This window comes from Natrix helvetica, assembly GCF_964273705.1.
Source record: "Natrix helvetica genome assembly, chromosome: Z".
Classification (NCBI taxonomy): domain Eukaryota; kingdom Metazoa; phylum Chordata; class Lepidosauria; order Squamata; family Natricidae; genus Natrix; species Natrix helvetica.
Genome location: NC_138554.1, coordinates 50,280,239 through 50,295,788, shown reverse-complemented (window position 1 = coordinate 50,295,788; position 15,550 = coordinate 50,280,239). Strand labels below are relative to the sequence as shown.

At 38.1% G+C, this 15,550-nt stretch overlaps 1 protein-coding gene across 2 annotated transcripts in view; it reads right to left on the bottom strand.

Moving 5' to 3' along the window:
* The window catches only part of KANSL1 (KAT8 regulatory NSL complex subunit 1), a 189,756-nt gene extending 177,697 nt beyond the window's left edge, over window positions 1-12,059 (bottom strand). The window contains exons 1-2 of one of the 2 annotated variants that reach the window (XM_081969743.1): window positions 12,041-12,059; window positions 7,332-7,462 (exon numbers count right to left, since the gene is read on the bottom strand). The gene's annotated coding sequence lies outside the window, so the exon portion shown is untranslated. Of the gene's footprint in view, window positions 1-7,331; window positions 7,463-11,961 lie in introns of both variants that reach the window. The other variant, XM_081969742.1, reaches the window with a different exon arrangement.
* Between the last annotated feature and the right edge of the window lie 3,491 nt (window positions 12,060-15,550).

The window sequence follows — 15,550 nt, the reverse complement described above, 5'->3', positions numbered from 1 at the left end:
AACATATTTTTCTTGTAATCATGTATGACGTATAAAGGGCAGGTACAAAAGTTGAAGAAAAATGCAGCCACCTTTTATAAGTGTGCATGCTTTGAAGAACAATTTTCCCTCTGAATCTGAAGCCCTGCACATATAGGTTTCATTAGTGCCTTGAAGGAGATGTCCTATTTCTAAAAGTGAACAAAGGAAGCAAACTTTCTTAAACAAGGTCCTAGTGGAAAAGTGTGCAGTGGGAAATGAAGCACTGCCACTAAAATGGTGAAGAAATGATGAAAACCCATAATTCATTGGTTACAACAGCTGTTACACAAATCACAAGTACTGTACAATTCCTAGGAATCCTAGGTTACCTCCTATCTGAATTTTGGAAAGATTGCAGCACCCAGTCTGGTCAATACTGACAAAGATGAAGAAATTAATTTCATATAATTCAACCTTTCATCTTTAATTTGATGGGAGTGTGTAGAAAATGGCCCCATCCAATTATTTGGCTTGCATAATACTGTCACACAGTGCCCAATTTCTCAAATGGAATGTAATATTTGTTGATGTTGAAATAAATCTATGTTTTGGGGACCCAAGCTTATGAAACCAGCAATTGTCTTTTGAATATATAAAATGATCAACTTCATTATACAACAGATTTAGATGTAATAACAGACACTAATATTTTCCAGACCTTGCTTGTTTTGCTTTAAGCAACCAAATAATAGAGAAGGCAGGACGCCACCTAGAGGTTTAATCCAGAGCATCTGCAGAGTATCAAGTTCAGAAACACCAGCCTCAAAGTAATAGCAGTAATAAGCAATGTATTCATGGACTGCCTTTAAATGCTCAGATTAAAGAGTTTCAGATAACCACAAGACAGAATACTTTCTCTTGAACTCCTCCCATCCTTCTCCTAAAACATCAGCATTAGTTAATCAACTTAGCAAGCAGCAAGCACTCTGCAACTAAAATGGAAAAGAAAAGCAATGCAGTTCCTGCAAGCCTTCTTAGAGTACAGGACATCATCTATCTGCACAGACAACATCGCCATCAACTGGCCATTACAGTTAGATACACACATACACAGCAAAGACTCCTAAAATGTCGTCCTGCTTAATTAAATTTAAAAGGCCTGGTACTTTCCACTCCCACTTTTTTAATCTGCTGAAATCTGGTAAGACTCTAATTACTAAGGATTTCTTTTTGCCACAGATAAGACAGGTACCTAACACATATTCTCCTTTTTTTCATATGCAGAAGAGGACATTTCTTTTCTTTAAAATACAGTATCTATTGAAGCTTTTTCCCCTTCCAACATTAGTCATTACAGAAACTTTGTTCTACTATAAATAAATTCATAAAATTACATTAAATCTGCAACTGGGACAATTTTTAAGACAGATTGCTAGTTGATTTTTTGCAGCAAAAATAGGTAAACAATTGTGCCATCTTAAAGAACACCCATTTATTATTGTCTGAGCTTTCTGGGATTATAGTCCACTTAATCAGGTACACAGAGCATAGTTTGTCAGAAATGTGTGCAGGCATATGTATGTGTGACAGAGTCACACAGAGATGATTGGGGACGGAGGGAGGAACATAGAATATCAGGTATTGCATAGATATTTATGAGTTCTTTCAATTTTCTTCAGATATTGTATCCTATGATATCTCTCAGCTAATTATTAATTTTTAATAGAGCATTAAAAGACAGCAGAATATAATTTTAAAAGTCCCAGGTATGATTCAAAGAGACTGCATCATGGGTGAACAATAAAACATTCTAAGGGAGTGTTTTAATGTTTACCTATTCAACCTTGGCAACTTGAAGACTTGTGGACTTCAACTTCCAGAATGGCTGGCTGGGAAATTCTGGGAGTTGAAGTCCACAAGTCTTCAGATTGGCAAGCTTAGACATCCTTTACCATATTATAGAGAGGAGGAAAGAGATTTTTCCAAAAGGCAAAGTGAGCAAAAACAATTGCTGCCTTAGAAACATAGCAATTTGACTAGCACTGTTACTATCAAGAAATAGTCTAAGGTCTGGTTTTGATATGATACATCTTGACTATTAGGAAGTGTGTCTGGAGGTGGGGTAGGAACCTTAAGGCCACAAAGCAGAAGTGGGTTCCGGATCCCGTTGCAACCGGTACGTTGTGCCGGGGCCGGGTGACCACCACATGCACGTGTGCTGCACCACTGCCCACGACGCTCCAGCTGCTCAGCGGAGCGCAGGCGCCATACGCACTGTGCGTGTGCGCAAATGGCCTGGTTGGGTCAAATACAGATAAGGACAGCTGGGGGTGGGCCCTCCGGAGCACCGTACAGAAATGGTACCTGGTGCTCCTAGCAGGCACCGGTATGCCTATACTGGGGCATACCGGCCATAACCCACCACTGCCACAAAGTACTTGATTCTGTTTTACATCAAGCAATATTTGATAAACTCAGGAGATGGGAAGAATCGCAGATCTGCCCTTCGGAATATTATGGGGAGAAAAGTGACCAAATTTGGAAAACATTCAGCCAGCAAAATTTTTGCTTAGATATGACTTCTTTATTTTCTCTGGCAGTTTACTGTTCTCACCTAGGCTGCCCAAGAGCATAAAGCAAACTCCTTGTCCCAACAAAAAACCCTTTTATTAATTTACTGTGAATTCTGTTCCTTCACATCCAGCAAAGTCTTTCAAGGGAGGATTTACAGTCACAAATCTTATCTGGTTTGGAGAGCTGCCAGGACATATCTGCAAAACTTGGCAAGGAGTCTCAGAGAGTCACATTCCCTTTCACTCCTCCTTTATTTCCACTGGCAGGGGCCATTATCATCCACCTGTGGCCTTACTCCCAAGTTGACCCCTATTTTTTAGCTGTTCTCTTCGTCTGGCAACTGCGCATGTGTACACTGGGAACTGGCTCCAGCTGTTCATCTGCCTCACTGATGTCTGACTCTGAAGGCAGCTGATAATTGGCATACAGCTCTGGCCCCCTCTCTGCTTCTGACACAGAGCCCTCATCAGAGCCTTCCCCAGACTCAAGGACTGGCCATGTTCCTCCCCAGCCTCCTCACTGTCTGACTCTGCTGCCAGCTCTGCTGGCGGGCCACACTTACTTTCCACATTTAGGGTTGCAAGTTCTAACAGATTTGTACTCTAAATAGAGCTGCACTGCTTTTATGACCAGGCAACAGATAAACCAACAGCTAGAATTAAACTGAATGGTATTAACGTCTCCTAAGAAGCAGCTACTTAATAGGTAACTTATACTTCTCTTGAGGCATAACAAACTGCTTTGCTAAAATCATCTTAAGCATTGAATTAGCATATACCATATTTCTGGATCTAGAATGATAGATACTCTTTAATGTAGCAGCTTTACCTTTTGATCACTTTCATACAGTCTTGTTCTCTTTTATTCTGTAAGTCTGGACTATGCTAGCAAACAAGACAGGACTTTGGAATATCTATTCCATATCACTAAAAACTTTTACAACTTACCGGTTCACAGGATTTCATCTTTCACTACAGCACATAAAAACATATGTAACTAGCACCTGAGAATTTACACATTTCATTTGCAAAATATGACTATAAGCTAAAATCTATTTCAGATGTTCAAATACCCTAGAGATAATCTAACAAGTGCTCTTCAATTATGATATCTTGAATATACAGTGTTTCCCCGAAAATAAGATGCCCTGCTAATAAGCCCAATCGGGCTTTTCAGAGCATGCGCCATAATAAGCCCTCCCCCAAAAATAAGCCTGCCCCCAAATATTTGAGCGCATGTGCAACCAGTCCCTGCCATTACCACTGTACCACCTACCGGTACAGCTTGCAGGGAAAAAAGAGGGCCCGCCCGAAAAAAAAGCAGCAGGCGAAGCAAAGTGCTTCCATCACCCCCGCCTTTCCCTCCCAGTCAAAAAGAGCCCACTGCAAAAACAGCAGCAGGCGAAGCAATGTGCTTCCACCCGCCCTTCTCTCCCGCTCAGAGTCCGCCGCAAAAACAGCAGCAGGCAAAGCAATGTGCTCCCACTCCCCGCCCTTCCCTCCCGTGCAAAGAGCCCACCGCAAAAAGAGCAGCAGGCCAGCAATGCGATTACCCCCTCCCACCTGTTCCTTCTCGTGCAAAAAAACCACCACCCAATGGTAAAGGCAGCATGCCTGGTTCCCTTCCCTGTATCCCTTTAGCGAGGGGTGGCAGGTGGGGGGGAGAACCGAGGTGAGCCTCTTACCTTTCCAGGTCCACCCCACCTGCCACCCCTCGCTAAAGGGACGGCGGGGAAGGGAACCAGGCAGGCTGCCTTTACCATTGGGGTGGGGTGGGCGGTGTTTTTTGCGCAAGAAGGAACAGGCGGGAAGGGGTGATCGCATTGCTGGCCTGCTGCTTTTTTTGTGGCGGGCTCTTTGCGCAGGAGGGAAGGACAGGGGGTGGAACACAACAGAGCTGGAAAGGTAAACAGCGCGCCTCACTTCCCCCCCCACCTGCCACCCTTTGCTAAAGGAACGGCGGGGAAGGGAACCAGGCAGGCTGCCTTTACCATTGGGGCAAGGTGGGAGGTGTTGGGCCGCGAGGCGTGCCTCTTACCTTTCCAGGTCCGTCACGGTCCTCGCCATTGTGTCCAGGGAGGCCTCTGGTAAAAAAAAAAAACCTTCTTGCGACTTCAAGAAGTTTGAACTTTCCTGGACACAACGGCGTGGAACGCAACGGAGCTGAAAAGGTAAAAGACACACCTCGCTTCTCACCTGCCCCAGAAAATAATAAGCTCTCCCCTATAATAAACCCAAGGCCATATTTCGTGGGGCAAAAGAAAATAAGACCCCGTCTTATTTTCGGGGAAACACAGTAGAATGTGGTGAAGAAATCTATTAATAAGTTATTTATATTGTTTTTTACAGAAACTTCCTGGGTTCAAATTTTTATCAAAATATAAAATATAGAAATACAAAGAAAAATGGAAATCATCAGAAAATAGGGGAGGAGAAGGGAAAGAGGAAAAAGTTAGGCTAAAGGGAAAAAGAAAAGCATTGACTTCTGGGTTTATTTGGGGGGGGGTTGTGCAGTAGAGTAAGGCAGTAACATACAACCTCAACATTTTACTTTTACATAATAATATATACTAGACATTTCTATAACATCAAACCTACCTAATGAACAAGCTTTTTCCAGACACTTTAATAGCTTATCTCACTATGCATAGAACCCCAAACCACAGTATGAAATTTTTAACCTGTCCTAGAGCAACCTCTCCTAATTTTCTAGCAATAAGTGCAATCATAAGTGTATTGCTTTATGAGCTTTCAGTAACTGGATTAATGTTAGAAATGGCTTATTTTTAGATTTTACATAAATATGATTTATGGTACTGTGAATATGCAAACTATCATTACTAAAGAAACCATGATTCGTTGGTATGTTATGTCAACCATGTCTGCATATAGTACAGAAATACAAAACTAGGCTGTCTTAATACAACCTGAAAGGATAAAATCATTCAGATTTCATTATTGTTCAATCTGAGATTCTCAAACCCAGTGGTAACCTTTTACCAGGGTCAGATTTGGGAAATAAATATACGAGTCATAATAAATACATTTTATTTCATATATCAGTTTTTAAAAGTCTCATAAAGGTGGGGGCCAATAAATTTAGTAGTAAGAGGAACCTTGCAACTTTAAAACACTGGCACTGGAAATAAATAATGAAAAAACTATATAAGAAGAAGAATAAATTCCTTTAGTTTGTTATAATTCCTAACATCGGGGGAGGGGAGATTGAACCAGAAATTTCATTTCTTGCTCCGCATTTACATTTCTATTATTTATAATCAAAATTTTCATATTAGGGCAACAATTATAGAACATTTTGACTTTGCTGTGAGCTTGTTCAACAGAGCAGGTGTACGTTCTGATACCAATTCAGCCTTGGAAATATAGCGTATGTCAAATCAGAGCTGTCAACTTGTTGAGTTATAGTGAGAGTGAGTATTAGAAGAATCCTTCTCTGTCAGCACAAACCCACCCAAAACTTCACCCATCGTTAAATTTTCCTTATGACTATTTATCAGGTTGCAAACTACACTTGGATAATCCCTAGTTTAATCCAATACTGAACAAACATTCTTATTTTTGTGTTCTAAACTATATGAATGTCTAATTTTTCCTATTCCTTGTAATAGGAAAAAAAGCAAAATCAATACAAAACAGCCAAGATTAGAAATGTCTCTGTTCCAAAATCTGAAAAACATTAATACACAATTCATAATACCCGTGTTACCCTGAAAATAAGACCTGGTTTTACTTATTTATTTTTGCTCCAAAAGATGCATTAAGGCTTATTTTCAGGGACATCCCCCCCAGCCTGCCCACTCTGTCCAACCATCTGTCTTCGCTTGCCTGCGGCTGTGATTCCACCTGCTGCTTGGAGGCCCAGCCCGGCAGTCATAGCACTCAGACTCAGTTGCGATGTGTGGGCTGTGCAGCCCCAGAGACTGCAGACCAAGTGGCTGGTGGCCTGTGGCTGATGCCAGATGCCATTATCCCACCCGCGCTTGCTGCTTCCAGTGCTGGCCCCTGCCCCCCGCCAGGACTGATGATCTTAACTGGGGTTTATTTGGGGGGTAGGGCTTGTATTATGAGCATCCTAAAAATCATGCTAGGGCTTATTTTCTGGTTGGGTATTATTTTAAGGGAAACACATAATTCTACACAGTCACTAACATATTTCTGCTTAAACCAGAATCCACAAAGTCTCTTTTTAAAATGTGAGTAGCTGCAATTTCTGCAACAATTTTCGATTTCTGCCATGGAAATGATCTTCTAATACAATGCCCCTTACTTGTAGATATCAACTTGCAATGTCAACATATTTACAAGGGTAAGCAGTCAGTGGCAAGGTGCACAATAACATAAATATTAATACAAACATGTATAACTATTTTGCCGAATTTTTAATGTAGTAATTGATCTCTAAAAAGTTTAAGTAGCAGAAATACTAATAGGGATCAGTGAAAATCCAGAGTTTTCAACAGTAACTGAACTCAAATGGAACCACAATTTAAAAGTATTTCTGCTACCTAAACATAAGGAGAAAGGATTTCCCAAAGCACAATCAACTTCTGAAAGTTACATTATATTTCCTTGATTAAAAGATGTAGTTTGGACTGAAATTAACCACTACCAAGTGTACAGATACTAACTGTTAACCACAAGATTCATTATTTTAAAATAAATTCTCCCTTCAACTGATAATTTAAGACAACTCAGGGACAAAGTCTTGATTCAAATTAACTTTCTGCTAAATAACACGTTAGTTACTAATGAACAAGAGAAGCATTACAGACTTACCTTAGAGAACACTGCTGCAAAATCCATTTTGTTCAAAATGCCCAAGCAATTCCAGAAAGAAAAATTTCACTGCTAAAGGTATGAATATCTCTGTAGATGTTTCCAATTCTGAGAATGAATTTTTTTTTCCTCTGTAACAGAAAACATTTTGTCAGTAGAAATATATGGACTGCACAGAGCATGCATTGCAGTGCTGTTATCTTTTTTCATAAAATTTTAAAAATGGCAACATTTGTGAAATGAATTGACAAATATGCATTTGTTTGGTCCATACATGCTAAATACATGCTAAACCAAAACATAATATATTTGTGGCTTAAGTGTTGTCCAAGCTCAGCTAGTGTGGCAATTAAAACCATGTATACAATACAATACAATACAATACAATACAATACAATACAATACAATAGTAGAGTTGGAAGGGACCTTGGAGGTCTTCTAGTCCAACCCCCTGCCTAGGCAGGAAACCCTATACCGTTTCAGACAAATAGCTATCCAACATCTTCTTAAAGACTTCCAGTGTTGGGGCATTCACAACTTCTGGAGGCAATCTGTTCCACTGATTAATTGTTCTCACTGTCAGGAAATTTCTCCTCAGTTCTAAGTTGCTTCTCTCCTTGATTAGTTTCCACCCATTGCTTCTTGTTCTACCCTCAGGTGCTTTGGAGAATAGTTTGACTCTCTCTTCTTTGTGGCAACCTCTGAGATATTGGAATAATGCTATCATGTCTCCCCTAGTCCTTCTTTCTCTTAAGCTAAACATACCCAGTTCCTGCAACCGTTCTTCATATGTTTTAGTCTCCAGTCCCCTAATCATCTTTGTTGCTCTTCTCTGCACTCTTTCTAGAGTCTCCACATCTTTTTTACATCGTGGCGACCAGAACTGAATGCAGTATTCCAATGTACTTTGCAAATTCAGTTGTAATTTATTCCCTAAATCAACTATAAGCAAATTGTGGCTTAGTATATTATATAAATTGAGCTACCTTTGTTACAACAATCCTTATAGCATACATACATACATGTATGCATGCATGCATGCATGCATCATTTATACCTGGAAGAGGACAAAGGTAAAGAACAAAATAGCTGCCCCTCCATTCTATATATTTGGTAGTAACTGATGAAGTTAGCAGCTGAATCTTACTTCACAATTGGTAAACGCTTCCACAACTGTGGATAACAGAAATGTTTGTACACTTCATATGGTAATCGTAACTCTAGTCATTTTTGTTCCACATCACCCAACAGTTCTAATTTTTCCTAATGACAGAACCAACTCTGATCCCTCAACTTTTACATGTTCTTTCTGCCAACTAATCACTATTGTGTCAGGCACAAAATCATCTTAATTGTTCAAGATCAAACTTTATGCAGCCTTCTTCCTGGAGTTATTTTCATACCCCCGATACATCTTAAATTCACTGTGCATTTAGTACATCTCCCTTTTGATCAAACACATAGAATACAGCTATAACTTGCTAGTGATTTGAATTTAAAGAACTATTATAAGAAATTGGAGTAAGAAATCAGATACATGGTTTTCATGCTGTGGTTCGAAAACTGATTTTAACATTAAGCATGTTTTAGGGAAGATTATGTTATCTAACATACATTGAGAAAAACACAATAGAAATATGAGTAGAAACATGACTCTGCATCCCTACTTCTACATTGCCCCTTCTACCCCTCAAGGGTCTGGAGTGCTTAATAGTATAAGGCACAAAATATTACACATGGAATATTCACTCTTGGATCCATTGCAAGTTTCTGTATTTATGCAATCTGCATAAAGAAGTCTGATTTTCTCAAATGAGTTATATTGTCTTGAAAGAAGAGGCTATAATTTCAAACAAGAAATCCAGTTAAAATAATTTATATCTATGCTAAACTATAGTTTGCTTTAAGAAATTTGCTCTTTAGCTATTTGTTCCATAAATTCCATTGCATCTTATTTTTATTTATTAGAAATGAACTATTTCATAACCTCAGTATCTTAATAAAATTAATATTTTTTCCCTACTATCAATAACTTGACAGAAAGTGACAAGAGAACATTTTTGGTTGCTAGCCACTTCACACTTCCATTGTCACAGCAACAGTTCCTCCTTTTCTCCAAATTCAAATATTGTATTTCCAAACTGAAGCTCTCTCAATAATTTGTATTAGAAACTATGGAAGTCAGTCAAATATATTGAAGTGTTCCAGGTGGGAAAATTGCAACAGATGAGTTTATTTTCCAATTGTATTCAACATTAGTACATAATTTGCTTGAATAGCAAATCACTGTATGCCTTTCTTCAAACAGTAAAATATATATAAAATAGAAAGTATTATTTTTTCAGCAAAATCAATGTCAACATAATATCCGTAATCTTTTGCTAATGCATGTAATTTATTCTTGATAATTGTTTTATATTTTAGAAAGTAGATTTTATTCTAAGATGAAAATGGAATCAGAAATGTTAATGTCCAAACAACTTGGCAAAATAACTTTTTCTAACAGTAGATTATATCAAAATTAACATACTTAATGAAAGTATGAGATCAAAATATTTGAAATACAGTAAAAAAAAAACTTAACTAAACTAAGATTATAAAATATATAATGAATGTATGGCCCTGATCTTTATATTTCTTGCTTTCCCTGCTTTATTTCATAAATATTTTTAAATGAGAAATAAAATATCCAAGGACATTTATAAGAAACCTATAAATGTCCTATAATGTAAACTACATTATCAACATTCCATAAGATTATACTAACATAATCAAAGATACCATACCCATGTGAGAAAGCTACACCAAGAATTCAATTAGTGTTTACAGTCTTCCTTTAAATGTCTATGCTCTTTATATAATTTTTTTCTAATTTTTATACATGTACATGTAACAATTTGTAAGTATTTAAAAATATTTTGCTACTTTTTTCATCTTCTACTGTTATAGATCCAGTCATGTATATTTGTTCAAAATGCTTGTGTATTTGTTGCCCTTTTCTCCTAATGTGCAGTAAATAAAAAAAAAATTGCACCCAAGGAACAGATCCCTTTGACAGTGTAATTAAATTCACTTTCTCTTAGATATTACTAAATTACTTTCTGTCAGAAGCGGATATGTAATAAAAGAGAAAGGTTTGTTTCTACAAATCTGTACTTTTATGCACTTTTATTAAATAGGTTCTATAACACTAGCAACAAATGGACTGTTCTTTTAGCTGTTCTTTTAATGTTAGGGTTAGGGCTATACAGCTGAATTTTTATTTGAGTAGTATTTTCATTCTGTTTTCCAACAAATCTCTTTAAAAACATGCATTGTCATTTTCTTTCAAAAATTGTTTACATATATACACAATCAGTGACGTAATGCAAATATGAGGGACTAATAAGATACTTAAAGCAATTAGATTTATCTCATTTTAAACATATGAGATATTTCTATTTTGGGTGATATTTCAATACAGCCCAATTAAAACAGAAAGATACCAGCTAATCCCATCTTTTTACAGTCATTCCATACCTTCCCCTATCTGACATTTATCTCCAGCCAACTTATGAATGTTAGGAGTCATAAGTCTAATACAAGACCCAAGTTTTCTCTGCTTTCCTTCCTGCTCCTGGCATGAAATCAAGAGTCCAAGCATCCACTTCAGCCAGAACTCCTGTTTAAATCCCCACAAATATCACTTTTTGAAAAACTTACATATTCCCAGCAATATAATTAGCAAGAGTCAGGATCCTGAGGCCCTATCCCTACAAAAGGGGTTTCTGCACTTGGTCAGTAGAGAAAGACATTTACCACAATCCCATATCTTTTAACTAATACCAAGCCCCGCATAATTTATATTTCTGGGAAAATATGTACAAAGGAATGCTGTCACTCTGTATATGGCTCTTATGACAGAAGTGATGGGCACCGCTGTGGCAAGGGGAAACAAATCTGAGCTATAGTCCCGACACAAACTAGAAACAAGCCCAGTCCAAAAATCTAGGGAGGCAACGGGCAGCATTGCCTTTAGATAATTCTCGCTTCTAGAGATTCCCTGAGGGGGACTGCTGGGCCTTGCTTGGCTCGCCACCGTTTTCACTTGCCCGTACCAATATTGTAGACGGTATATATGGGTGGGCGGAGGGACAGAGACTGTTCCGATTGTTTTGCTTTTCGCAAATCAACGAGAAGAACTTCAAAAGTTCCGATGCCTTGGATTTTTGACAGCCCAAATTCACTTCTGAGGTGTTCTACGGAGGTATCCTTCTAGCCGTAATAACCTTAATTCGGTCCCCTCCCCAACTCCGATTCTCCTCCCTCCCTCCCTCCCTCCCGTTCCTGGCCTGTCCAGGCGATCTCTGCTACAGCAGTTGCAAAAGCTCGGCTGGGCAGCGTCGCCCCTTCTTTCCCCATTTTCCTCCCGCTCAATCAAAGTTGAAGGAACGGGGCTGCCCAGTTAGTCGGCCTGCAATCTATGGCAGGAAAGGAGTGTACATGTGTGTGCGTGGATGGGATACGGTGGGGGGGGAGCGCCTCCGTTTTCCAGCCACATTCCTCCTCGGCAGCATGCATCTGCAACGTTACGCCCCCCACCCCATTTTCCCCCATTCCCACCTCTTCACCTGCCTCCCCCCTTACTCACCCCTTTAATCGCCCCTCTGTTTTTGCTCCCTCCTATTTGCACCAGCTGGAGAAGCTACTCCCATACCCCCAACACCTACCTGCACAGCTCAACCAGCCTTGAAGTGGGTGTGGGAAGTCTTCCGCCCTCCTCCCTCCTCATTGGCTTCGCAGAGGACAGAGTCAACCGTGGTTGGACGGAACATTGTCGGTCACAGATAAGGGGAGGGGCCGAAGGACGGTTGGATGCTGATACCTCGGGTTTATCCCTCCCTTTGCTTGTGTTTCCGAAGGTTGGGGGGGGGAGCGTAAAATTGTGGGTATACCTAGCAAGGCAGGGCCCTTGACCCGATCCACTAGTACAGTGTTTCTTCACATCATACCTACACCTTAGTCTTTTGATTGTAAGCATTTCAGGAGAGCCACTGAAATGCAAAAGTCAGGAAAGCATTCCAATAGGATACTCCCTCAGATAGATGGGGAAGGGGAAGAAGATGACTTCTGGACAGGAAGAAGGGAGTGCAACGCGATTCACACACATACACAGTCCACAACCACATTCTTAAAAAAAAAAAAAAAGGAGGAAAAGGTTGCTTGTTCAACTTTACCAGTCAGACAGAGCTTGCTTGCAGTGCGGAAAGAAGGTAGAATAAGGTTTTTATAAGATTTGCAAGTAAAGCTACAGATCCAGTGTGATGAGAGAAGGTGCAGGGATGTTAGCTGCTGTCACTGGCAAGGATTTTTTTTTAACTTATTTTTTCCATTTTATTTTATTGTTGTATTTTAGTCAGGCGGGTGGTCCTCTCTAATATAGTTCAAAAAGAAAGTAGCCTAAGAAATGTGATGGATATCCCTACTTTATTTTTGTTGCTACATACATATCCATTGGGCTATTTTTGTTGCTACATACATATCTTTTGAGATAAGCAACACAATGCAAAGGACAAAAAAAGAATAGAAAATAGTTAAAGTAGAAATAAAAAAATAAAAATAAATGGACAATTTATATCAACATCGTTCATTTTCCATAACTCATTTTTGCATCCAACATATTCATTCATTGTTTCATACATTTGTTTTGAAATTGGATTGTTTTTTTCTCTCTGTATGGCCAAACTGCCTCAACCTACTTCTTTCTTAGTAGTTTTACATTTTCAAACCACATTCTGCCAGAAACCAATAATTTCTGCTTCCATTTCTTTTTTTCCACACACTTAAGTATCCCATTCCCACTTCATTCATTTGTAATAATTTGTCAGATTTATGATATCTTGAATATAGAATATGTCAAATTTACAGATATTAAACCAGAACAAAGCAATAGCAGGATACATACATATTGTATGAATAAGTGTCCCCTTGCCTATTCTATACCGCCTGTATTATGTTGTCAGTCGTTTAAAAAAAATGTAAAGTGTTTAATAAATGTAAAAGTACTTTTGAATTAATCATAATATCATAAGAAATAGATTTCATGTTTTTTCAAACTCTTAACCCATTAATTTGTTAATATGAAAATATTCCAAGCCCCCATTCCAGAATTATTGCATCTAGTAACACTATTTAAAAGCAGTACTCTCTTTAAAGTATAATCTTTATTGTCATTGTACTTAAATACAATGAAATTGGTTGTATTTATTTATTATTTATATAATCATTTATTAAAAGTATTGTAAAATCATTCAAAATACATACAATTATTCTGGGAGAAATATCTGCAGCTTTTAGACTAGGATCATTGAGTGTTAAATTTATCATGTGATATCATAATATCATTTATGATTCTATCCCAAAAAGTATTTAATTCCAAATCTAAATAGTATTTCCAGTTATTTTTGTTAAAACAAGTTTTTAAAAACTTGGCTAAAAAGAGAAAAACCTTTGTATATGTTCTTCTCATATACTTTGATTTGTTTAACTCTTACAGCTGCCTATTTTAGACAGTCAAGTAGGTATACTGTTTTGCATTTTACATAACAATTTCAATCAGGGTGGGTTCCAGTAGGCACTACTGCCGGTTCGCTCATGTGTACGCTGTGCAGGGAACCTGTTCGAGGACATGGCGGGCCTGGGTTGTTGCCTGTTCCAGCAACCCAGGCTGCCAAACCACTACCGGTTTAGCCAAACCGGTAGGAACCCACCACTGGTTTCAATAAAGAATTACCATATTTTATTACAACCATTCATACATAATCTATGTAAGTAATATCAGTACTTTAATTCATTTTGATCGTCCAACTATAATTTGTCATGTAATAGATGACAAGAATAGATAGAATAACTAGAATACATATGTATGTTAAAATAATATGGAAGTCTAACAAAATTAAACCATAAACCATATCTCAATTGAATAATATGTATAGTAATTTGTGTGCTTGTGTGTGTTAACAATTTTAGGACATTGCAAAAACAATGTTTTAACAAAGCATTATTCTCCCTATTTTTGATGCAGACTTTTATAGGATATGCACTTAGTAAAATATAGTGGGTTCATCTATTTTGCACAACAGATTGAGACAAACCAAACCAAGTCACAATGTCAATGTGTGAAAGCCAGAATTTAATAGTTAAGACATATTACCAGCACCATGCCATCAAATTAAAACAGATTATTAAAAGGTAAATAAATAACCTACCAGGTTACAGTTCAAAATACCTGAGCTTGCAGGATATGCAGAGTCCAGCCAATCACACTAACTCTTTGCCTAAAACTTGAAAACTAGTTTCATATGTTTAAGATCAGGGAGGCAATGCTGAAGTTAAGAACTGGAACTGCCTAGCCTTCCAGGGACTGTAAGAAGCCATCTAGTGATGTCATTGGAAGAGGAATAAATGCCATTTTCTTGGACCCTTTTCATGGTAAAGTGGTTAAAGTGCTGGCCTAGAAACCAGGAGGCTTGTGAGTTGAGGCATGAGATCAGCTGGGTGACTTTAGGTCATTCACTCTTGCTCAGGCCAACTCACAGCATAGGGTTGTTGGGGAAAGAGGAGGAGGAAGGAATATTACCTATATTCATCACCTTGTATTACTTATAAAGTAATAAAGGTGGGATAAAAATTAATGAATAAATGCATCTAGGGAAGAGTTAGGATGGAAAGTGGAAACAAGGTGCTTGTAGAAATTCACTGTTCTTAGCCTCATTCTTTAATGTACAATTCCATTACAAAAAAATTATTCAGATTTGAACTTTAACAATTCAGCTATTTAACTTTACCAATGAAATTAGGGAGGGGGTTGGATAAGGCATATTCATTTAAGACATATTGCCAATTACATTAACATTATTCCATTTACTCAATGATAAGAGGCCTTGACAAATGCAATTATAAAATGTCACTGAGTTTTTCGTTCATTTTGCTTGCCTTTCTTTGAGGTATTCTTGTCTTGGGAATCTAAATCACAGTAACAAACTTTAAAAGCCAAGTCTCTCAGGAAAATCAAAAAGCTCTTATGAAATCTTAAATGTAATCATGCCATAGCTTTCATGAATTGCTACCAATTGATCAAATGCACATGTATCTTACAAGCATTATTGTGATTATAAATATACTCTTCTGTCTAATAGCATTGCAAGGAAATTAAAGGAACAGAGTGACCAATATTTTTT